Here is a 24,149-nt window from a genome sequence, read left to right as displayed (position 1 = left end):
TCTATTACTTGCTTCTGCTGCATCTGCTTAGCGTAAGTTGCAGTCAGCTGCCACTGTGTCCCTCTGTGCTTTGTGCATCCCCCCCCCCTTCCCTTTGTGCCTCCTTCTGTCCCTTTTGTGCTTCCTGTCTCCTTGTGCCTCCTTAAGTCCCTTGTGCCATGTCTGACCCCCTGTTTGTCCTTCTGTCTCCCTTTATGCCTCCTTCTGTCTCCCTTTGTGCCTTCTTCTGTCCCCCTGTGCCTCCTTATGTCCCCTTGTGCCTTTCTTTGTCCCCTTGTGCTACCTCTGCCCCTGTTCCTCCTTCAGTCCCACTCTGCCTCATTCTGTCCTCCTGTGCCTCCTTCTGTCTCCCTTTGTGCCTCATTCTGTCTTCATGTCCACATGTGCCACCTCTGTCCATTGCACCTTCCTCTGTCCCCCGTGCCTCCTTCTGTGCCTTCTTCTGTCTCCCTGTGGCTCTGTCTGTCCCCCTCTGCCTCCTGTCACACTGTGCCTCCTTACATCCCTCTCTGCCTGTATTTTCTAGTGAAACGCTGCCACAATAAGTGTAATTTCTGGTGAAATGCTGCCGCATTACGATTATTTTCTGGTGACACTGCACCACATTACAATTATTTTCTGGTGAAATGCTGCTGCATTACGATTATTTTCTGGTGAAACGCTGCTGCATTACAATTATTTTCATGGGAGGCCCGGGGAAGGGAGGGGGGCACCACAGGTTTCCTCTCCTGGAGTGACAAAATGGCTAGAGGCGTCCCTGCATGAGCCTACATGCACAATGTACTGTACATATGCAACTGTATGAATACATTGAGCACCATGAAAAGAGTCTCATGCTGCAGTAGCTCAGCCACCCACAGCACATTATAAGTAGTGCTTTACATAATGCACCTCCTCACACATGCGCAATTACTTGTGTTACTATAGCGAATGAAGCGTGAATGCAAGCTTCAGTAAGGTGCACTGACAAGTGGTATATTACATGTTGGTTACCTCAGCTAGACTGAAGTTTAGCGCATAATGGTCCCTGTGTTTGTCAAGTTTCATAAATATTTGCTTAAACACGGATGTCAATCTGGCTCAGTTCACACTAAAAGCAACATGGACTGTTTTTCCAGATCACGAAAAATGATAGTCAAAGACTATCATTATTAATAGAATTCATTCACACTGTCAGTCTGGAATGGATACATTTGATCAATTCTGGCAATAGAGGCGCAAAAATCTGACCTGAACGATTTTTCTGAATAGATGATGCATTTCCCATGCTAAGCTTATGGTGGAAACACATCTGCTACGGTCTTAACCGAACATGAAACACCATTGGATTGGACACTGAACTGTCTGCTCTGCTCCAAAAGGCCTTTTGTGATCCAGCTTAATGTGAGCCAATCCTAAGATTGAGAGGAGTTTTTATGTTAATGCGTAAGCTGCATGAAAATAACAGCACGGTAAAAGGTGAACACATGGAAGTGAGCACGAAAGATGCAGGAGGCCATCTATAATCTTCCCACAACTTTTTAAAGGAATCTTAAGGTGTGACAACAAGATACAGCTCTATAAATTTTTAACAAGACCAACTGAATGATGTTTGACGAGTGTGCACACTAATGAGGCAGGAATCTCATAACATGCTGCTGCTAAGTGTTTATTCAGCAATGCTCAGGGAATGACCTAACCCCTGATCATTCTACTCATCCTTCCACAAAGCTTGTGTCTCTGCTATAAACCTATTCCCCTTTCTATCACACTGCATGCATATTTTCATTGTATATCCCCCAGTGTGTGTGTGTATCTCTCTACACAGCTTATGCTCCACCTGTAGCCAGGGCAGTACTGTATTTTACGCCTCTATATTGGTGTAATGATATATAACATGTACTGTGTTCGGTGGTTATGCACCACCCCTGGCCTTCAGGTAAATCTATAACCACACAGTTCTCTTTGCCTGCATGTTTTACATTACCAAGACACCACGGCAACAGCTCGTAGAGCAGCACCTACTGTGTAGGCAGTGCTCACTTCTGATCAGAGCATAGTAAGACTCAGCTCACATTCTGTTCTCTAATCTGCATCATCATGGACCAGATATTTTTATGGAAGGGTCAACAACTGTGATGATTTTCTATAGGGGAGTTCACATTAACCCATTTGATTTTTGTCTGTTGCAAACAAATTTCAAATAAACATTTTTCCGTTCACTTGATGAAAAGCTCTCCTCCAGTCTGGAGAAGCATATCCCAAGTATTCAAAAAACCAACAGCTACAACATCCCACTAGTGCACACTAGGGATGCTCAATGAGATGCAAATATGGTAATTTTGAGTTGATGCAGTATTATGCAAATTTTATATGCAAATTTATGCATCTTGAACATGAACCAAATCAAAATCAACCAATCAAATCCTTCTGTGGTAAAATTCGATTGGTCCATTTTCAAGCTGCATAAATTTGCATACAAAATTGGCATAATCCTGCATTAAAGTGAACCTCCGGACTAAAAATCGACTCAGCAGCACTGAAAAGGCCTGGTGTTTCTTTAACAGTTTCACAGCATCAGAACTTTGTTTCTCTTATCCAAGCCTCATTTTTAGCTGCACAGAAGAAAACTGCCCGGGCTTTTTTCCCCTGATGCTGTGCAAAGCATGATGGGATTTCTGATTTTGTTGTTCTCGTTCTGTTTTGGTGCACATTTTTTTTTTACATTTTGAATTTGACATTTGAAGCCTAGCGTGTGCAGATGGGAGGGGTTATCAGGACACAGGACAGTTGGAACTGTGTCTCCTGCTCCTTGTCACCTCCTTTCAACCAAAAAGATGGCAGCCCCCATGAATCACAAACATTTGCCTGTTCTTTTAAAACAGGGTGGGTAAAAAATTATATTACCTATCTATCCTAATTAACATAACTAATGTAACTTAATGACAGTATGTTTGTTTAGACTGAAGTTCCCCTTTAACTCGAAATTATTTGAATCTCATTGACCATCCCTAGAGTACACAGTGACTTCTAAAACACACACACACACACACACATCCCCACAGGAAGAAGCTGAACCTAGTACTACATGTCAATAAAACTGTAATCTGCAGTATGTTAATACAGACAGAAAATGCATTGCAAAAGCAATACAGATATATGCAGACATCAGCAAACTAAAACCAATGACAACCATCAACTTAAAGGGGAACTTCAGCCTAAACAAACATACTGTCATTAAGGTACATTAGTTATGTTAATTAGAATAGATAGGTAATATCATTTTTTACCCACCCTGTTTTAAAAGAACAGGCAAATGTTTGTGATTCATGGGGGCTGCCATCTTTGTCATGGGGGCAGCCATCTTTTTGGTTGAAAGGAGGTGACAAGGAGCAGGAGACACAGTTCGAACTGTCCTGTGTCCTGATAACCCCTCCCAGCGGCACACGCTAGGCTTCAAATGTCAAATTCAAAATGTAAAAAAAAAATTTGCACCAAAACAGCAGAACGAGAGCAACAACATCAGAAATCCCATCATGCTTTGCACAGCATCAGGGGAAAAAAGCCCGGGCAGTTTTCTTCTGTACAGCTAAAAATGAGGCTTAGATAAGAGAAACAAATTCTGATGCTGTGAAACTGTTAAAGAAACACCAAGCCTTTTCAGTGCTGCTGAGTCGATTTTTAGTCCGGAGATTCACTTTAACAGATATGATAAAACAAGGCTAACAGAGGCGCCAAAAAGAATAAAATCTCTTAAAAACCGTCTAAAAGGAAGGAAGTGGGTGGACTCACCTCCCTCAAGTATATCAATGACCAGGCCAGATGAGCCGTTTATACACAATATAGCATTTATTTATAACAATCTCCAAATGTGCAACGCGTTTCACGGGCCAATCTTCCGCTTCATCAGGCAATCAAGTGTGGAGAACACAGTAGAAGGTCAGTCAGGAAACCAGAGGCGCTCTGGTTTCCTGACTGACCTTCTACTGTGTTCTCCACACTTGATTGCCTGATGAAGCAGGAGATTGGCCCGTGAAACGCGTTGCACATTTGAAGATTGTTATAAATAAATGCTATATTGTGTATAAACGGCTCATCTGGCCTGGTCATTGATATACTTGAGGGAGGTGAGTCCACCCACTTCCTTCCTTTTAGACGGTTTTTAAGAGATTTTATTCTTTTTGGCGCCTCTGTTAGCCTTGTTTTATCACATATAATAGTCCACCCTTGGTGGAGGGGTGAATCCCCATCCTTTTCTATCTACAGAGAGCGACTTTTTAGCCTGAGTGGGGTCAGGTTATAATTCTCCCCACCTGCCTGTCCAGTGGTCGCCTGTTTGGTGACCCATGTTTGTGAGTACATTTTCAATTATATACTATTATTTGATTCATTGAAAATACTACATTAGATTGGGCTCTCGGTTTCTCACCGTTTTGTCTTTCAATCAACTTAACAGAAGCCAACAGCTTACAACACATCCATTAAAATAGATAGAACTTTCCACTGAGGCACCATGATGGTTGCATAATTGCAGCCCACTGCAGTGCCAAAACACCCCTTGCCCACAGGATGGCAAACAGACTGCCCCATGGAGACAGATAGCAATAGAAAGCAGGAAAAGGGTCCACCAGAGCACAGAAGCTGAGAGATTTCTTCCCCGACAGGCAGTAGCATACAGCAGCAGAAAGACACAAAGATGGCACCAGCTCCAGCTCCAGACAGTCTCACAAGCTGGGGAACATGATCAGCCTTTTTTTCACCAGGGTGGTGCTTTGAGGTAAAAAAAGCCTTAGCCTACAAACTCCCTCCACTAGAAGCCCTGTTGACTTACAACCAACAAAAGATATGAACAAGCACGCTGTTTTTCTACTTACCATACTCCACCAGATGCAGCTCACTCATACACTGGTCATCATCCTTACTACCATCTTATTGAACAGTACACTCTGCTAAACTATAGTTAAGCAGCATGTACAGTGAGGTGCGAAAGTTTGGGCAACCTTTGTTAATCGTCATGATTTTTCTGTATAAATCGTTGGTTTTTAGGATAAAAATATCAGTTAAATATATCATATAGGAAAGCATTCCAAGAAAAAAACACCTGCTACCTACAGTAAAATATGGTGGTGGTTCCATCTGCATAAAAAAGACTTACGCCGCCTGCAATTAGTACAGAATGCCGCCGCAAGGCCGTTAACGAGCCAACCCCGCCATTGCCACATAACACCAACCCTGTGCTCACTCCACTGGCTACCGATAAAATGGAGAATTGTGTTTAAGATTGGCTTACTGACATTCAAATCCTTGCACAATCTGGGCCCTGGATACCTGAAGGACTTGTTGCAACTGCATCACACCCCCCACAATCTTAGATCAAAAGGACGTAACACCTTGGTCACCTCCAGAGTCCACCTCAAAACCTTTGGAGACAGAGCCTTTTGTCATGCTGTCCCTACACTTTGGAACTCCCTGCCACACCCAATCAGAACAGCTCCATCCCTGGAAGCATTTAAGTCTAAACTGAAAACCCACCTTTTCAGTCTGGCATTCATGAACATCTGACTATCTCCTCTGTAACACAACCCAGCCTGCAACCCTGTATTAATCTGAGACACAACTATGCGCTTTGAGTCCTATGGGAGAAAAGCGCTTTACAAGTGTTATTGTATTGTATTGTATTGTATTGTATTGTATTGTATCATGCTGTGGGGCTGTGTGGCCAGTGCAGGGAGTGGGAATCTTGTCAAAGTTGAAGGACGCATGGATTCCACTCAGTATAAGCAGATTTTGGAGACCGATGTCCAGGAATCAGTGACAAAGCTGAAGCTGCGCCGGGGCTAGATCTTTCAACAAGACAACGATCCTCAACACTGCTCAAAATCTATTAAGGCATTCATGCAAAGGTATGAGTACAACGTTCTGGAATGGCCATCTCAGTCCCCAGACCTGAATATAATTGAAAATCTGTGGTGTGAGTTAAAGAGAGCTGTCCATGCTCGGAAGCCATCAAACCTGAATGAACTAGAGATATTTTGTTAAGAGGAATGGTCCAAAATACCTTCAACCAGAATCCAGACTTTCATTGGAACCTACAGGAAGCGTTTAGAGGCTGTAATTTCTGCAAAAGGAGGATCTACTGAATATTGATTTCATTTCTTTTGTGTGGTGCCCAAATTTATGCACCTGCCTAATTTTGTTTAAACAATTATTGCCCACTTTCTGTAAATCCAATAAACTTAATTTCATTTCTCAAATATCACTGTGTGTGTCTCCTGTATGATATATTTAACTGACATTTTTATCCTAACAACCAACGATTTATACAGGAAAATCATTACAATTAACAAAGGTTGCCCAAACTTTCACATCCCACTGTATATACAGCGTTTGTTCCCAACAGTGTCGCTTTATTGATGGAACAACAATCGGTAAGGACAAGATCGATTGAGCATGTGTATGCATCTTACCTCTCAAGCAGTGGACATAGTCTCCCAAACAGAAGACACAGTCTCTGAGCTCACTAGAGAGCATAACACTATGGTAAACACCAACTATGACATTTGCCAAAAAACTAACTGTCTAAAACTTAAGGTGGCTGACCTACAAAACACAAATTGCAAAAACTACATAATATTAAGAAGTATCAGTTGTAACGATCTGCTAGTGTAGGAGCACTAGCAGACAGACAGGAATCAGACATTCCCAACAGGGAATAGTTTGCAGACAATGACAGTAGTAGGCAGTACTGTCACTGATACAGATAAACGGAGTGGTCAACAAATCGGGTGAGTAACAGATCTGACAGATAAGGTACAAAATCGTAAGGCAAAATCAGAGTGAGTATTCAGGCAGAGGTCGGCAACAAATCAGATAGGCAAAGGTACAGAATCGTTAGGCAAAAGGAGTGGTAAGAAGCAAGGCAGAGGTTAAATAATACAAACACAATAATATATTTATTCCTGAGCTAGTGTGAAATCCCCGGGGTCCTGCCGTTTCAAAGCACACACGGATCTCACTAAGGTCTGAAGCCTTCACTGTGAAGTGTTAGCTACGACAGACAGTGAGCAAGTGTCAGGACAGCGCTTAAGAAGTGCTGGTAAGCAGGACAACACGCCCCCAACCCACTCAGCCAATCAGGATCCGGAGGTGGAGCCCTGCATGTCAGCTGACCGGCTACCAGCTGACACGCTTCCTAAGGGCATAATTGGTGTGACGCAAACAGCGTGTGCGTCCACCCGCTTTCTCTCCCTGCGAGAGAAGCCCAGCTGACGAGCCGCCGACGTCATCACGGACCACGCCGCTAAGCGACTCGGAAGTCGAAGAGGCGCTGCTGATCACCGCGGCTGGGGTAAGCTCCGCAGGCCTGACATCAGTTGAATAGTTACTCAAGTTGATCTTAAAAAATACATCACAAGATTAGTTAAAACAATTTTATCCAATCTCTTTGATCAAGGGCTAGCTATTGATAGGGTGCATCATCAACCTAAACGACTACCTATAATTCCTGGCTGACAATATACCATGAGATGTGATTGCTCAAATGCACTTTAAAGCGGACCTGAACTCAGAACTTCCTCACTGCAATAAAAGATAAGCAACAGCATAATAACCTTTAAAGAAAAACATGTCTGTTACAGCTGACACTATTGAGAGATCAAATTACACATGTGATTAGTCACAGATGAGGGGGAATTAGAGAGGCTAAGCTCTCTAAATACATGCAGGGTGCATTTCTCTGTGTTTTCCTCCTGTTCTGTGCAAGAGACCTTACACATTCTGGTACTATTTGCTCAGAGGCGGGACAAGGTCCTCCAGCACCCAAGGCTGAGACACCAAAGTGCGCCCCTCCATCCCTGCCACTCCAGCCATCACACACTGATTGCTATTAGACTAAGAGGTGCCACAGGGCCCACAACCTCCCCAACACCTTAATATCTAGTTATCTGGCTTGCAGTCACTGCTATGTATCCCCTTTTATTATTTCTTTCTGCTTCAAACAAAATTAGGAGTGACAGCTGAATGAATTGTGCGCCCCCTCCTACACTGCGCCCTGAGGCTGGAGCCTCTCCAGCCTATGCCTCGGCCCGGCCCTGTATTTGCTTGTTCCGCCCCAAGATGTGACACTGAGTTATTTAGTATAACATAGCTATAATAACTTGCTTCTTTCTGTCTGTTCTCTGGTATTTCTTTATGGCTCTTTTTCTTTTCCTTGTTCCTGTTACATACAAGTCCAGGAAGTTTGTTCTTTGCAAACTTGGCTATTCAGTTACTGAAATCATAATCTGTTTTATTCACAATGTACCAACAACATTAGCTTTGGATTGTGCGCTTGCTGATGTGCACCTTTGTGTGTGTAGGAACAATTACATACAAATAATGGATACAGTCATGCTCCAGTATAGTGAGACCCCGACCTGAGGTAGATGGAGCATCAGGATTGAAGTACTTGAAGAGCAAGAAGAGCCAAGCTGCGCTGAACTTTGAACAACTGATCCAGTATCAGATCGCATTGGTTAAGTAAGTAGTCATCTTCACAGTTAACCATTATTTCAAAGTGGTGGGTATTGTACTATTGTCAAGTGCATTGAAGCATACAATGGATCATTCACCAGAAGCCTAGGAAAAATAAAAAACATTTTTATTTCTGTTAAAAGGCTTGGTGTCCATGATAATTTTATGAAGGAATATTCCCTAAAATGGAGGACCTCTGTGGCAAAGAGGTGCTTCAACAAGAACCTAATACTAAAAATACCAACCAGGAAGAAGTGCAGGGAAGAAGAGCTGGCACTCAATGGTGGCTAACTTGCAAGGTGATCCGGAAGAGCTCAGCAGTGATGTGCTCTCAGCTGTATTAATTCATGTGCAGTAGAGAAGAAAATAGCGCTGGGCACCAAAACTATGCTTGCTAATTTATTCCAGGATCATACAGACATACAAAGTAGGGGGTAACAAAACGATCTAACAGCCGTTTCGCGGGATAAACGTTGCCCGCTTCCTCAGAGATCAAGATAGCAATGCAGATTGTCCCCTTAAATACACAAAACAGTGCATATTCACTCACCAAACCGCAGTACGCCGTCAGTTCGAACGCCCAGCGCGCGGATACAAGGCCACGCCCCTTCCGGGAGCATCACAGGGCTCACTGAGCCAATCAGAGGCCAGGGCTTTCGCCCAATCACCTGCGTCAATCTGGGTCACATGGGTCTATCTGCGGCTGGGAGGTGGTGGAAAGGGAGGCGGAGATGGTTGCCTGGATACTTCTCTGTGTTGGTAAACACAGACGTCCTCAAGTCTCCAGCGTGCAGCATCGGGGGTTTACCGAGCTCTCATCTCCAGTCCCATTTAAAAAAGAGGGGGATTCTCTGCAAAGGAAAAGAACACAGAAAACACGTATAAACATTGATAATCAATAAAAACAATGTCAAGATAAAGATAGGTATACATACTGAGGTCGTAAAGTTACTAAAAAACAATTATAAAAACCAGCTTAAAGAGGCACTCCTCATCAAATCTATACAGTTACAGACATCATATGAAATTGTGGTTAATACTTCTCCAGGAAACAATATAACTCGTTTCTTTCATTCAGGCCCAATCTACCACATGCTTTTGACCTGGAGATCAATTTGGCTTCCTCCTGCCTTAAAAGTTTCTCACGATCTCCACCCCTATGTGGCAGTTCCACTACCTTTAAACCTAGGAACCTCAGACGACCACTTACACCTCCATGCTCCTCCCACATGTGGGCAATCAATCGTGCAGCCCCCTTTTTGGTTTTTAACGAATTTACATGTTCCTGGAATCTAGTACAAAGTTGTCTAGTTGTCATCCCCACGTAGAAACGATTGCAGGGGCAGAGGATGGCATATACCACAAAGATCGATCGGCAATGGATAAAATCCTTGATTTTAAATCTTTCACCTCCCAGGACTACCTCTTTGCCTGGTATAAAGTTGGTGCAGTGATTACAATTCCCACACTTAAAATTGCCTGTGGGTCGAGATCCTGTAAGCCAATCGACCTGCCTCTGCTCCCGCAACTCACTACTAATTAGCAGATCGCCAATTGTCCGAGCCTTACGAAATGTAACCAGGGGTTTCTCCTGGATCAATGGGCTCAAATCTGGGGTTCCTTTTAGGTCCCCCCAGTTTTTGTGGATTGATGCGACGATCTGCTTTGCCATGGGGGAGAAGTCGAATACAAACGGGATTTTGGTGTTATGTTCTCTTAATCCCTCTCTGTGGTCTACCTTCCTCTCTCTCCTGCCCCCTCTCTTAATCAACTCCTCTCTGCCACGCAATTTTGCTTTCTTGAAAGCTTGTACAACTAAGTGCAGGGGGTAGCCTCTCATCAAAAAACGAATTCCCAGTTCAAAACTTTGGCTTAAAAAGTCATCCTCCTTGCTGTTGTTGCGTTTTAAACGTACAAACTGGCTGTATGGGATGGAATCCAAAACATGTCTAGGGTGGAAACTTGAATACAACAGTAAACTATTTGTAGCTGTTGGCTTGCGGTACCCCTTGGTCAGGAGCTTACCTTTCTCCGCAAAAATCGTTAAATCCAAGAATTCCAGACTGCTTCCACCCCATACACCAGTAAATCTCATATGGAAATCGTTACAGTTTATCCATTCAATAAACTTTTCAAAGTATTCTCTAGTGCCCTTCCAGATTAACAGGACGTCGTCCATGTATCTTAGCCAGGCGCCCATAGCGTGGCGGTACGGATTATTGGGGTTGTAAATTTGGTGCTTCTCCCACATCGCCAAAAAGATATTAGCGAGGGTGGGGGCTACCGATGTCCCCATTGCCACGCCAGAGGCCTGTCTATACCACCTGTCGAGGAAAAGAAAAGCATTATGAGACAAAATAAAAAGGAGGCACTCCTCCACATAGGTAGACCACCCCACATCTTTGCCCTCATCAATCAGAAAATTACAAATTGTCTGAACCCCCAGTCTCTGTGGGATACGAGTATAAAGACTTTCTACGTCAATGGATACTAAATTGAAATCGTCCCTCCAATCAAGATATGGCAGTTTTTGTAGCACATCCACAGTGTCAGCAAGATAGGAAGGTATCTCCCTCAGAAACGGACGTAATAAATAATCCATATATTTAGAGAGGGGTTCAGTTAGGGAACCCCTGGCTGACACAATGGGGCGACCTGGTGGTTTCTCTACATTTTTGTGGATTTTAGGTAGAAAATACCACACCGGTTTTTTGGGGAAGGAGGGAAGAAGATCATCTCCCAGTTTTTTGGATATCCATCCTTGTTCCACACCCCTCCGTAGTAAAGATTGTAGTAACTTTTGATACTGGAAAGTGGGGTCTCTAGGGAGTCTTTCATAGAAGCCATCATCCCCCTCCAACTGTCTCAAAGCCTCACTCACATAATACTCACGTGACATAATCACTAGGTTTCCCCCTTTGTCAGCTTTTTTCACAACAATTTTGGGGTTCTCCTTTAACCAATCTAATGCTCTCAGTTCCTCAACAGAAAGATTAGCATTCACCTTCGGGTATATCAGGGCCTTTAGATCTTCCTGAACTTTAAGATCAAATTTGTCTATTGCAGAGCCTGGTGTACTCGGGAATTCCCTTACCGACTTACACGGTCTAAAAGGTTGTCTTGATTCTCCTGAGGGTGCTGTCATCTCCATTTCTGACGCCTCTCCCTCTTTTAACAAGGATAATAGATTCTCCAAATTTCCCAGGTCTTGTGTCGTCAGATCTGTATTTGGGAAGAATCCTAGGGCCCCGGTTGGCTCCACCGAAGTCACTGTAGTCTGTTTCCATGTTGCTTGCTGTACTGTTATATTTAATCTTCTCACAGCCCGATAACAATCCAGCTCAAAGCTGAAGGGATCAAAGGAAGTACTTAGGGCAAAGTTAAGTCCTTTAGACAGGAGATTTGAACAACCTGATGGAAGGATTTCTCCCGACAGGTTGATGATCTGGAGATCATCCGATACTCCCAGTTCAATTATTGTCTTCTCTGAAATTTCCTTCCACGGGTGTAGTTCCTCCTCCAGGTCACCCGTTTCTCTTTCTGTCTTCCTGCGGTTTCTCCCTCCCCTCCGGATTCTCCGCCTAAAGGGAGTTCCACACATGGTTTATCGCCTTCTAGGTGTTTCAGTGCCGATTTACCTGGGGTGCCTGGGGTCCCCCTTCTTTGTTGTTGCTCGTCTGGACTAGAGTCTGAGCCGGAATCGGTGGTCCAATAACCTCTATTCTGTCTGCTACGTTTCCTGCCTCTAGACCGACTTCTCGTGTTGGATTGTCCCCAATCGAAAATATGACCTTTTGCAAAATCCTCTTGGTCTCTTCTGAACTTTCTTAATTTTCGTTCCTTGATGCTATTTTGTATAGATGCAATTCGATTATCGATTTTCTGCGTAATTTCCTGATATTGCTGGGGGGAGGTAAGTTTGGAAAGTTCCTTTTTGCAGGTATCCAATTCAGCCACAGTTTTATTGTATTCCACCTCAGTACGATTGAGAACAATCTTTTGGAGCTTCAGTGCGTTGTCAAGTTGTTGCTCCTTCCACAATTTCATAAAATCTGCGTCTGATTGATATTCGGCTGCCTCGCTGTAGTTACGAAAACCTCTCGCTGCAATAACCTTGTCGTCGTACTTCTTGAGCGTTGCTACGGTCCAGAACAACTTGACCTCATGCTCTGATATACGATTTAGTTTCTGTTCGACGACTTTTACCCCCAATGCTTTGCTAGCGTCTGTACCTTGCGCTGTATCTGTTAGAAATGTTAGCCAGTCCGTTCGTCCAGCCAAAACAGCAGTGGGTCCTAGATTTACCCCAGTCGTAGGTATCTCCAGTGTCACTCCACCGCTAGTGCTGGGGTTCTGCATCGGTGCTCAAGCGTAACAGATATATACCAACCAGGAAGAAGTGCAGGGAAGAAGAGCTGGCACTCAATGGTGGCTAACTTGCAAGGTGATCCGGAAGAGCTCAGCAGTGATGTGCTCTCAGCTGTATTAATTCATGTGCAGTAGAGAAGAAAATAGCGCTGGGCACCAAAACTATGCTTGCTAATTTATTCCAGGATCATACAGACATACAAAGTAGGGGGTAACAAAACGATCTAACAGCCGTTTCGCGGGATAAACGTTGCCCGCTTCCTCAGAGATCAAGATAGCAATGCAGATTGTCCCCTTAAATACACAAAACAGTGCATATTCACTCACCAAACCGCAGTACGCCGTCAGTTCGAACGCCCAGCGCGCGGATACAAGGCCACGCCCCTTCCGGGAGCATCACAGGGCTCACTGAGCCAATCAGAGGCCAGGGCTTTCGCCCAATCACCTGCGTCAATCTGGGTCACATGGGTCTATCTGCGGCTGGGAGGTGGTGGAAAGGGAGGCGGAGACGGTTGCCTGGATACTTCTCTGTGTTGGTAAACACAGACGTCCTCAAGTCTCCAGCGTGCAGCATCGGGGGTTTACCGAGCTCTCATCTCCAGTCCCATTTAAAAAAGAGGGGGATTCTCTGCAAAGGAAAAGAACACAGAAAACACGTATAAACATTGATAATCATTAAAAACAATGTCAAGATAAAGATAGGTATACATACTGAGGTCGTAAAGTTACTAAAAAACAATTATAAAAACCAGCTTAAAGAGGCACTCCTCATCAAATCTATACAGTTACAGACATCATATGAAATTGTGGTTAATACTTCTCCAGGAAACAATATAACTCGTTTCTTTCATTCAGGCCCAATCTACCACATGCTTTTGACCTGGAGATCAATTTGGCTTCCTCCTGCCTTAAAAGTTTCTCACGATCTCCACCCCTATGTGGCAGTTCCACTACCTTTAAACCTAGGAACCTCAGACGACCACTTACACCTCTATGCTCCTCCCACATGTGGGCAATCAATCGTGCAGCCCCCTTTTTGGTTTTTAACGAATTTACATGTTCCTGGAATCTAGTACAAAGTTGTCTAGTTGTCATCCCCACGTAGAAACGATTGCAGGGGCAGAGGATGGCATATACCACAAAGATCGATCGGCAATGGATAAAATCCTTGATTTTAAATCTTTCACCTCCCAGGACTACCTCTTTGCCTGGTATAAAGTTGGTGCAGTGATTACAATTCCCACACTTAAAATTGCCTGTGGGTCGAGATCCTGTAAGCCAATCGACCTGCCTCTGCTCCCGCAACTCACTACTAATTAGCAGATCGCCAATTGTCCGAGCCTTACGAAATGTAACCAGGGGTTTCTCCTGGATCAATGGGCTCAAATCTGGGGTTCCTTTTAGGTCCCCCCAGTTTTTGTGGATTGATGCGACGATCTGCTTTGCCATGGGGGAGAAGTCGAATACAAACAGGATTTTGGTGTTATGTTCTCTTAATCCCTCTCTGTGGTCTACCTTCCTCTCTCTCCTGCCCCCTCTCTTAATCAACTCCTCTCTGCCACGCAATTTTGCTTTCTTGAAAGCTTGTACAACTAAGTGCAGGGGGTAGCCTCTCATCAAAAAACGAATTCCCAGTTCAAAACTTTGGCTTAAAAAGTCATCCTCCTTGCTGTTGTTGCGTTTTAAACGTACAAACTGGCTGTATGGGATGGAATCCAAAACATGTCTAGGGTGGAAACTTGAATACAACAGTAAACTATTTGTAGCTGTTGGCTTGCGGTACCCCTTGGTCAGGAGCTTACCTTTCTCCGCAAAAATCGTTAAATCCAAGAATTCCAGACTGCTTCCACCCCATACACCAGTAAATCTCATATGGAAATCGTTACAGTTTATCCATTCAATAAACTTTTCAAAGTATTCTCTAGTGCCCTTCCAGATTAACAGGACGTCGTCCATGTATCTTAGCCAGGCGCCCATAGCGTGGCGGTACGGATTATTGGGGTTGTAAATTTGGTGCTTCTCCCACATCGCCAAAAAGATATTAGCGAGGGTGGGGGCTACCGATGTCCCCATTGCCACGCCAGAGGCCTGTCTATACCACCTGTCGAGGAAAAGAAAAGCATTATGAGACAAAATAAAAAGCCGGCACTCCTCCACATAGGTAGACCACCCCACATCTTTGCCCTCATCAATCAGAAAATTACAAATTGTCTGAACCCCCAGTCTCTGTGGGATACGAGTATAAAGACTTTCTACGTCAATGGATACTAAATTGAAATCGTCCCTCCAATCAAGATATGGCAGTTTTTGTAGCACATCCACAGTGTCAGCAAGATAGGAAGGTATCTCCCTCAGAAACGGACGTAATAAATAATCCATATATTTAGAGAGGGGTTCAGTTAGGGAACCCCTGGCTGACACAATGGGGCGACCTGGTGGTTTCTCTACATTTTTGTGGATTTTAGGTAGAAAATACCACACCGTTTTTTTGGGGAAGGAGGGAAGAAGATCATCTCCCAGTTTTTTGGATATCCATCCTTGTTCCACACCCCTCCGTAGTAAAGATTGTAGTAACTTTTGATACTGGAAAGTGGGGTCTCTAGGGAGTCTTTCATAGAAGCCATCATCCCCCTCCAACTGTCTCAAAGCCTCACTCACATAATACTCACGTGACATAATCACTAGGTTTCCCCCTTTGTCAGCTTTTTTCACAACAATTTTGGGGTTCTCCTTTAACCAATCTAATGCTCTCAGTTCCTCAACAGAAAGATTAGCATTCACTTTCGGGTATATCAGGGCCTTTAGATCTTCCTGAACTTTAAGATCAAATTTGTCTATTGCAGAGCCTGGTGTACTCGGGAATTCCCTTACCGACTTACACGGTCTAAAAGGTTGTCTTGATTCTCCTGAGGGTGCTGTCATCTCCATTTCTGACGCCTCTCCCTCTTTTAACAAGGATAATAGATTCTCCAAATTTCCCAGGTCTTGTGTCGTCAGATCTGTATTTGGGAAGAATCCTAGGGCCCCGGTTGGCTCCACCGAAGTCACTGTAGTCTGTTTCCATGTTGCTTGCTGTACTGTTATATTTAATCTTCTCACAGCCCGATAACAATCCAGCTCAAAGCTGAAGGGATCAAAGGAAGTACTTAGGGCAAAGTTAAGTCCTTTAGACAGGAGATTTGAACAACCTGATGGAAGGATTTCTCCCGACAGGTTGATGATCTGGAGATCATCCGATACTCCCAGTTCCATTATTGTCTTCTCTGAAATTTCCTTCCACGGGTGTAGTTCCTCCTCCAGGTCACCCGTTTCTCTTTCTGTCTTCCTGCGGTTTCTCCCTCCCCTCCGGATTCTCCGCCTAAAGGGAGTTCCACACATGGTTTATCGCCTTCTAGGTGTTTCAGTGCCGATTTACCTGGGGTGCCTGGGGTCCCCCTTCTTTGTTGTTGCTCGTCTGCACTAGAGTCTGAGCCGGAATCGGTGGTCCAATAACCTCTATTCTGTCTGCTACGTTTCCTGCCTCTAGACCGACTTCTCGTGTTGGATTGTCCCCAATCGAAAATATGACCTTTTGCAAAATCCTCTTGGTCTCTTCCAGAGGCGGGACAAGTTCCTCCAGCACCCAAGGCTGAGACACCAAAGTGCGCCCCTCCATCCCTCCCACCCCAGCTGTCACACACTGATTGCTATTAGATTAAGAGGTGCCACAGGGCCCACAACCTCCCCAACACCTTAATATCTAGTTATCTGGCTTGCAGTCACTGCTATGTATCCCCTTTTCTTATTTCTTTCTGCTTCAAACACAATTAGGAATGACAGCTAAATGAATTGTGCGCCCCCTCCTACACTGCGCCCTGAGGCTGGAGCCTCTCCAGCCTATGCCTCGGCCCGGCCCTGGTCTCTTCTGAACTTTCTTAATTTTCGTTCCTTGATGCTATTTTGTATAGATGCAATTCGATTATCGATTTTCTGCGTAATTTCCTGATATTGCTGGGGGGAGGTAAGTTTGGAAAGTTCCTTTTTGCAGGTATCCAATTCAGCCACAGTTTTATTGTATTCCACCTCAGTACGATTGAGAACAATCTTTTGGAGCTTCAGTGCGTTGTCAAGTTGTTGCTCCTTCCACAATTTCATAAAATCTGCGTCTGATTGATATTCGGCTGCCTCGCTGTAGTTACGAAAACCTCTCGCTGCAATAACCTTGTCGTCGTACTTCTTGAGCGTTGCTACGGTCCAGAACAACTTGACCTCATGCTCTGATATACGATTTAGTTTCTGTTCGACGACTTTTACCCCCAATGCTTTGCTAGCGTCTGTACCTTGCGCTGTATCTGTTAGAAATGTTAGCCAGTCCGTTCGTCCAGCCAAAACAGCAGTGGGTCCTAGATTTACCCCAGTCGTAGGTATCTCCAGTGTCACTCCACCGCTAGTGCTGGGGTTCTGCATCGGTGCTCAAGCGTAACAGATATATACCAACCAGGAAGAAGTGCAGGGAAGAAGAGCTGGCACTCAATGGTGGCTAACTTGCAAGGTGATCCGGAAGAGCTCAGCAGTGATGTGCTCTCAGCTGTATTAATTCATGTGCAGTAGAGAAGAAAATAGCGCTGGGCACCAAAACTATGCTTGCTAATTTATTCCAGGATCATACAGACATACAAAGTAGGGGGTAACAAAACGATCTAACAGCCGTTTCGCGGGATAAACGTTGCCCGCTTCCTCAGAGATCAAGATAGCAATGCAGATTGTCCCCTTAAATACACAAAACAGTGCATATTCACTCACCAAACCGCAGTACGCCGTCAGTTCGAACGCCCAGCGCGCGGATACAAGGCCACGCCGATTCCGGGAGCATCACAGGGCTCACTGAGCCAATCAGAGGCCAGGGCTTTCGCCCAATCACCTGCGTCAATCTGGGTCACATGGGTCTATCTGCGGCTGGGAGGTGGTGGAAAGGGAGGCGGAGACGGTTGCCTGGATACTTCTCTGTGTTGGTAAACACAGACGTCCTCAAGTCTCCAGCGTGCAGCATCGGGGGTTTACCGAGCTCTCATCTCCAGTCCCATTTAAAAAAGAGGGGGATTCTCTGCAAAGGAAAAGAACACAGAAAACACGTATAAACATTGATAATCAATAAAAACAATGTCAAGATAAAGATAGGTATACATACTGAGGTCGTAAAGTTACTAAAAAACAATTATAAAAACCAGCTTAAAGAGGCACTCCTCATCAAATCTATACAGTTACAGACATCATATGAAATTGTGGTTAATACTCCTCCAGGAAACAATATAACTCGTTTCTTTCATTCAGGCCCAATCTACCACATGCTTTTGACCTGGAGATCAATTTGGCTTCCTCCTGCCTTAAAAGTTTCTCACGATCTCCACCCCTATGTGGCAGTTCCACTACCTTTAAACCTAGGAACCTCAGACGACCACTTACACCTCCATGCTCCTCCCACATGTGGGCAATCAATCGTGCAGCCCCCTTTTTGGTTTTTAACGAATTTACATGTTCCTGGAATCTAGTACAAAGTTGTCTAGTTGTCATCCCCACGTAGAAACGATTGCAGGGGCAGAGGATGGCATATACCACAAAGATCGATCGGCAATGGATAAAATCCTTGATTTTAAATCTTTCACCTCCCAGGACTACCTCTTTGCCTGGTATAAAGTTGGTGCAGTGATTACAATTCCCACACTTAAAATTGCCTGTGGGTCGAGATCCTGTAAGCCAATCGACCTGCCTCTGCTCCCGCAACTCACTACTAATTAGCAGATCGCCAATTGTCCGAGCCTTACGAAATGTAACCAGGGGTTTCTCCTGGATCAATGGGCTCAAATCTGGGGTTCCCTTTAGGTCCCCCCAGTTTTTGTGGATTGATGCGACGATCTGCTTTGCCATGGGGGAGAAGTCGAATACAAACGGGATTTTGGTGTTATGTTCTCTTAATCCCTCTCTGTGGTCTACCTTCCTCTCTCTCCTGCCCCCTCTCTTAATCAACTCCTCTCTGCCACGCAATTTTGCTTTCTTGAAAGCTTGTACAACTAAGTGCAGGGGGTAGCCTCTCATCAAAAAACGAATTCCCAGTTCAAAACTTTGGCTTAAAAAGTCATCCTCCTTGCTGTTGTTGCGTTTTAAACGTACAAACTGGCTGTATGGGATGGAATCCAAAACATGTCTAGGGTGGAAACTTGAATACAACAGTAAACTATTTGTAGCTGTTGGCTTGCGGTACCCCTTGGTCAGGAGCTTACCTTTCTCCGCAAAAATCGTTAAATCCAAGAATTCCAGACTGCTTCCACCCCATACACCAGTAAATCTCATATGGAAATCGTTACAGTTTATCCATTCAATAAACTTTTCAACCCCCGGTAAACCCCCGATGCTGCACGCTGGAGACTTGAGGACGTCTGTGTTTACCAACACAGAGAAGTATCCAGGCAACCGTCTCCGCCTCCCTTTCCACCACCTCCCAGCCGCAGATAGACCCATGTGACCCAGATTGACGCAGGTGATTGGGCGAAAGCCCTGGCCTCTGATTGGCTCAGTGAGCCCTGTGATGCTCCCGGAAGGGGCGTGGCCTTGTATCCGCGCGCTGGGCGTTCGAACTGACGGCGTACTGCGGTTTGGTGAGTGAATATGCACTGTTTTGTGTATTTAAGGGGACAATCTGCATTGCTATCTTGATCTCTGAGGAAGCGGGCAACGTTTATCCCGCGAAACGGCTGTTAGATCGTTTTGTTACCCCCTACTTTGTATGTCTGTATGATCCTGGAATAAATTAGCAAGCATAGTTTTGGTGCCCAGCGCTATTTTCTTCTCTACTGCTAATACTAAAAATTGTGCGAATAAATCAGCTGCTCATAGGTATTGTGAAAAATTACAAAAAGTATTTTTATTGGAGAAATTGTGCCATACACAGACCAACCAATTGAGAGGGTTAGCTTGAGCTTATAGGCAAAGTGTAGGGCGAGTCCCCTTTTGGTCGGAGGGTTCAAGTCCCGTAGCCTGCAAACACCCCTATAGGCTGCAGCCAAGAAGCGTGTAATCTCTACGCGTGCTGGTGCACGCAAGGCATGGTTGTCCGCACTCCCCGTACCTGTGCAATTGGCTGAAAGCCTGCACGTCCAAGCGGTCGCGACTGAAGACAAAACCGCCAGTGCTGGTGTGAAGGTTCTGGACTGGAAGCTGATCCTGCATGATGACGGTGGAGATGGTGAGATCGTGTCAATACGTGCTGTTTCATGTAGTCTGCAGATTTTAAAGGAGAGTCACCCTACACTTTGCCTATAAGCTCAAGCTAACCCTCTCCCCCTCTCTGAAGAACATATTCAAAGCGATACCGGTAGCGGTAGAGGGGTGTGATAGGGGTGTGTGTGCTGGCATAGTTGTATGAGTGAAGGTTCAATCATGGCCATTTTTAAATGTTTTTCATTGGTTGGTCTGTGTATGGCACAATTTCTCCAATAAAGCTACTTTTTATATTTTTTTCACAAAACCTATGAGCAGCTGATTTATTCACACAATTTTTGACAATCCCTTTTTTTATACTGGGCTGCTCCCCGGGTAACCGTGGTGCAGGTTGTGCTAAATAAGGTGGTTGGTTGAGATAGGCAATCATTGAATATATTTTGTAAGAACCTAATACTGCCACACAACAAATCTGGAGTTCTTGTACCTCACCCAAGAATCTAGAGGGTAAGAATGATTAGGATTAGATCAAGAAACAAGAAAAGCATGAAGATAAGAAAGCTGGAGATTCAGTACAAAACTGACATCTTTAGGAAGTCTGGCACCAGGTGGCCATACCTAAGGCTCCATCCAAATAGAGACAGAGATGACAGGAGCTGCTGTGAGACTACCTGGCATGCTCAAATACCAAGCACGGGTAATCAGTCAGCAGATGCACCACCAGCATCTGCACTTGCCCTTATTACTACAGGCCACTCGGTTTACTTCTACTCATGGACTAAGTCCCTCAGGAGAAAATATTTCCCTTGCAGTTTGGTACGGATATGGTAGTGCAAGACCCCCACCAAACTCTCAGTATAGGCATTTACCACATTGACATCTTACCACCATCCAACCATCCTCCCCTCCACAGCCACTACCCACCAGCCCCATAGAACAGAGCTGGGACAAGGTCCTCCAGCACCCAAGGCTGAGACACCAAAGTGTGCCCCTCCATCCCTCCCACTCCAGCCGTCACACACTGATTGCTACTAGACTAAGAGGTTCCCCAGGGCCCCCAATTCCCACAACACCTTAATCTCTAGTTATCTGGCTTGCAGTCACTGCCATGGATCCCATTTTCTTATTTCTCTCTGCTGCAAACACAATAGGGGAATGATAGCTGAGGGAGTTGTGCGCCCCTCCTACACTGCGCCCTGAGGCTGGAGCCTCTCTCGCCTCTGCCTCGGCCCGGCCCTGCCATAGAACCTCCACCACCAATGCCAACATATAGGCAAACAGGACCCTGGTCAGGGGCGTTTCTAGGTTCCTGGGAGATCTGGGGCACACCTGGAAATGAAGAGCGAACGAGTGTGTGGTGCAAGTAGTGCACCGCGGCAAAAATGGGCGTGGCCATGCTGTGTAAAGTGGGCATGGTCATAGGTGGTGCCAAATGTACTTGAACATAGCAGTGGCGTAACTTAAATATATTCAATAGGCAGTATTTCACATATATAAGCCCCTCACCTGGCTTCTGTCTTGCCTTTGGCTGGCTGGCCTGTGTGCTGTACTCGGCTGGTGGTGATGCTGTGCTGGCCTGGCTGGTGGTGATGTTGTGCCGGCCTGGCTGGTGGTGATGCTGTGCCGGCCTGGCTGGTGGTGATGCTGTGCCGGCCTGGCTGACGGTGATGCTGTGCCGGCCTGGCTGACGGTGATGCTGTGCCGGCCTGGCTGACGATGATGCTGTGCCGGCCTGGCTTTGCTAGGTGACTTGCTGGGGCTTTGCTGGGCTGGGCAAAATGCTGGGGGCATTTGGGGGGGGGGGGGCTTTGCTGGGCTAGGACCAGGAGGCTTTGCTAGGCTGGGGGGTTTGCTTTGCTGAGGGCTCTGCTTTGCTGGGCTGGGGCCCTAGGGCTTTGCTTGGCTGTAGATAGGTAGCTTCCCCCAGCATAGGTTAGATAGGCAGCTTCCCCCAGTATAGATTATATAGGCAGCTTCCCCCAGTGTAGGTTAAATAGGTAGGTTTCCCCAGTAGGTGTCCCCAAAAAGCAGGGCATCCTCGACCTCAACAACTTCAGGCCCGTGGCACTTACATCCATGATCATGAAAGCTTTTGAAAGCATGGTGCTACCCCTCCTTAAGCACTCTACTGAGGGACTGCTGGACCCGCACCAGTTCGCGTACAGAGTGAACAGGTCCACAAATGACGCCATCAACATCTGCTTGGAGCACGTCTATGATCACCTGGATAGACCGCACTCCTACGCCAGGATCCTCCTACTGGACTTCAGCTCAGCACTTAATACCATCAGCCCTAAAATACTTCAGGACAATCTCGCTGCGCTAGGAGTCCACCCCACCCTACGCCTGTGGATCACGGACTTCCTCACCAACAGGTCCCAGGTTGTTAGGTTAGGCACCATCTCCTCACAACCTAGGATCACCAACACAGGGGCCCCACAAGGCTGCGTCCTGTCGCCGTTCCTGTTCTCTCTGTATACGAACAATTGCAAATCCACTTCGGACTCGGTAAAAGTAATCAAATTTGCCGATGCCACGACCATTGTGGGTCTCATCACCAAAAACGATGAGAAGGCGTAACGCCACCAGGTCGAAAGCATATGCCGCTGGTGCAGAGAGAACAGTTTGGTCCTAAACACAGCAAAAACGGTGGAGATGATTGTTGATTTCAGGAGGCGCGCCTCTACCCCGCCTCCAATCCACATGGATGGCATGGAAGTGGAAAGAGTCCCCAGTGTCCGCCTACTGGGCACAACTATCTCCAATGACCTGAGGTGGAACACCAACACTGCCTCAACACAGAGGAAAGCCCAACAGAGACTTTTCTTTCTCCGCCAACTGAAAAAGTTCGGCATGGCCCAAAAACTGCTGACAAATTTCTACTCAGCCACGATCGAATCCGTCCTATGCTCGTCCATCCTGGTCTGGTACGCCAGCTCCTCCGCCAGCGACAAGCTCAAACTGCAGAGGGTCATCAAATCTGCAGAGAGGATCATCGGGAGATCCCTTCCCACTCTGGACCTCCTCTACCACTCCAGGCTGAACACCAGAGCATTAAAGATCGCCAACGACCCCTCACACCCAGGCTACCGCTTCTTTAATCAGCTCCCCTCGAGCCGGAAGCTCCGGTTCCGATCCATCTACACCAGGACCTCAAGACATAAGAACAGTTTCTTTCCCTCAGCTGTCAACCTCCTGAACTCTCGCCATGGAAATGCTCATCCTCACCCCACAATACCATGACGCACTGAGGCACTCTGCACATAGACGGCGCTCCAGCTCAAGCGTACTTTTTTGGTTGTTTTTTATTGTATTGTAACTTATGCCATTGTCTCCCTCTGCATAAATGTTATATAATGTTCTGTTTTTCTGTATAATGTTCTGTTACTACTGCATGTCCTGTATCTGTAACTACTGTGTACCCTGTATCAGTACCCTGTACGTGCCAAGCCCAATTCCGGGCACGACCCAGTCATGCTTGGCGAAATAAAGATTCTGATTCTGATAGGCAGCTTCCCCCAGTGTAGGTTAGATAGGCTGCTTCCCTCAGTGTAGGTTAGATAGGTAGGTTCCCCAGTATAGATTAGATAGGTAGGTTCCCCCAGTATAGATGAGATAGGTAGGTTCCTACTAAAATAGATTAGATAGGTAGGTTCCCTCAGTATAGGTTAGATAGGTAGGTTCCCTCTGCGTAGATTAGATAGGCAGCTTCCCCTAGTGTAGGAGGGGGCACTAGTCAGAGCGGCAGTGGGGGAGCGGGCAGTTAAAAACTCACCTGTCTTCAGATCGCCGCAGGCACAGCTTCCATGTGCTTCAGACTTCCTCCCCACTGTTCCTTGTTCATTATTGTTGAGTACTGGTATATAAATGTCCCATTTGAAAAGTATTGTTGGCTTATGTTTGCTGTTACTTCACTAATACATTTTTTGGTGTGCTTTTATTTAAAGTGCTGATTAGTATCAGGCCACCATACATAGCTGATTAATCAAGATCATTTTTAATATTCATAAATGTACTTCACAAAGTTCATCAAGTGCTCCAGATGGCAACTCTTTGGGAACAATAACACAAATGCCTTTGCTTCTCTACTTTCCCCT

The 24,149-nt window shown here is 45.5% G+C and overlaps 2 protein-coding genes across 10 annotated transcripts in view; one reads left to right on the top strand and one right to left on the bottom strand.

Annotated features, from left to right (window-relative positions):
- The window catches only part of LOC137518650 (cytochrome c oxidase subunit 4 isoform 1, mitochondrial-like), a 127,286-nt gene extending 118,221 nt beyond the window's left edge, over positions 1-9,065 (bottom strand). Inside the window, exon 1 of the mRNA XM_068236775.1 lies at positions 9,041-9,065. The gene's annotated coding sequence lies outside the window, so the exon portion shown is untranslated. The remainder of the gene's footprint in view (positions 1-9,040) is intronic.
- LOC137518648 (MARVEL domain-containing protein 3-like) overlaps positions 1-24,149 on the top strand; it is a 162,781-nt gene that overhangs the window by 39,927 nt on the left and 98,705 nt on the right. For 6 of the 9 annotated variants that reach the window (XM_068236774.1, XM_068236766.1, XM_068236765.1 and 3 more), the window contains exon 2: positions 8,337-8,496. The exons of the other annotated variants lie outside the window; for them this stretch is intronic. The gene's annotated coding sequence lies outside the window, so the exon portion shown is untranslated. The remainder of the gene's footprint in view (positions 1-8,336; positions 8,497-24,149) is intronic. 9 annotated transcript variants of the gene reach the window in all.

This window comes from Hyperolius riggenbachi, chromosome 5 (genome assembly GCF_040937935.1).
Source record: "Hyperolius riggenbachi isolate aHypRig1 chromosome 5, aHypRig1.pri, whole genome shotgun sequence".
Classification (NCBI taxonomy): Eukaryota; Metazoa; Chordata; class Amphibia; order Anura; family Hyperoliidae; genus Hyperolius; species Hyperolius riggenbachi.
The sequence above is the reverse complement of the archived record's forward strand: the minus strand, read 5'-3'. Positions and strand labels throughout refer to the sequence as shown.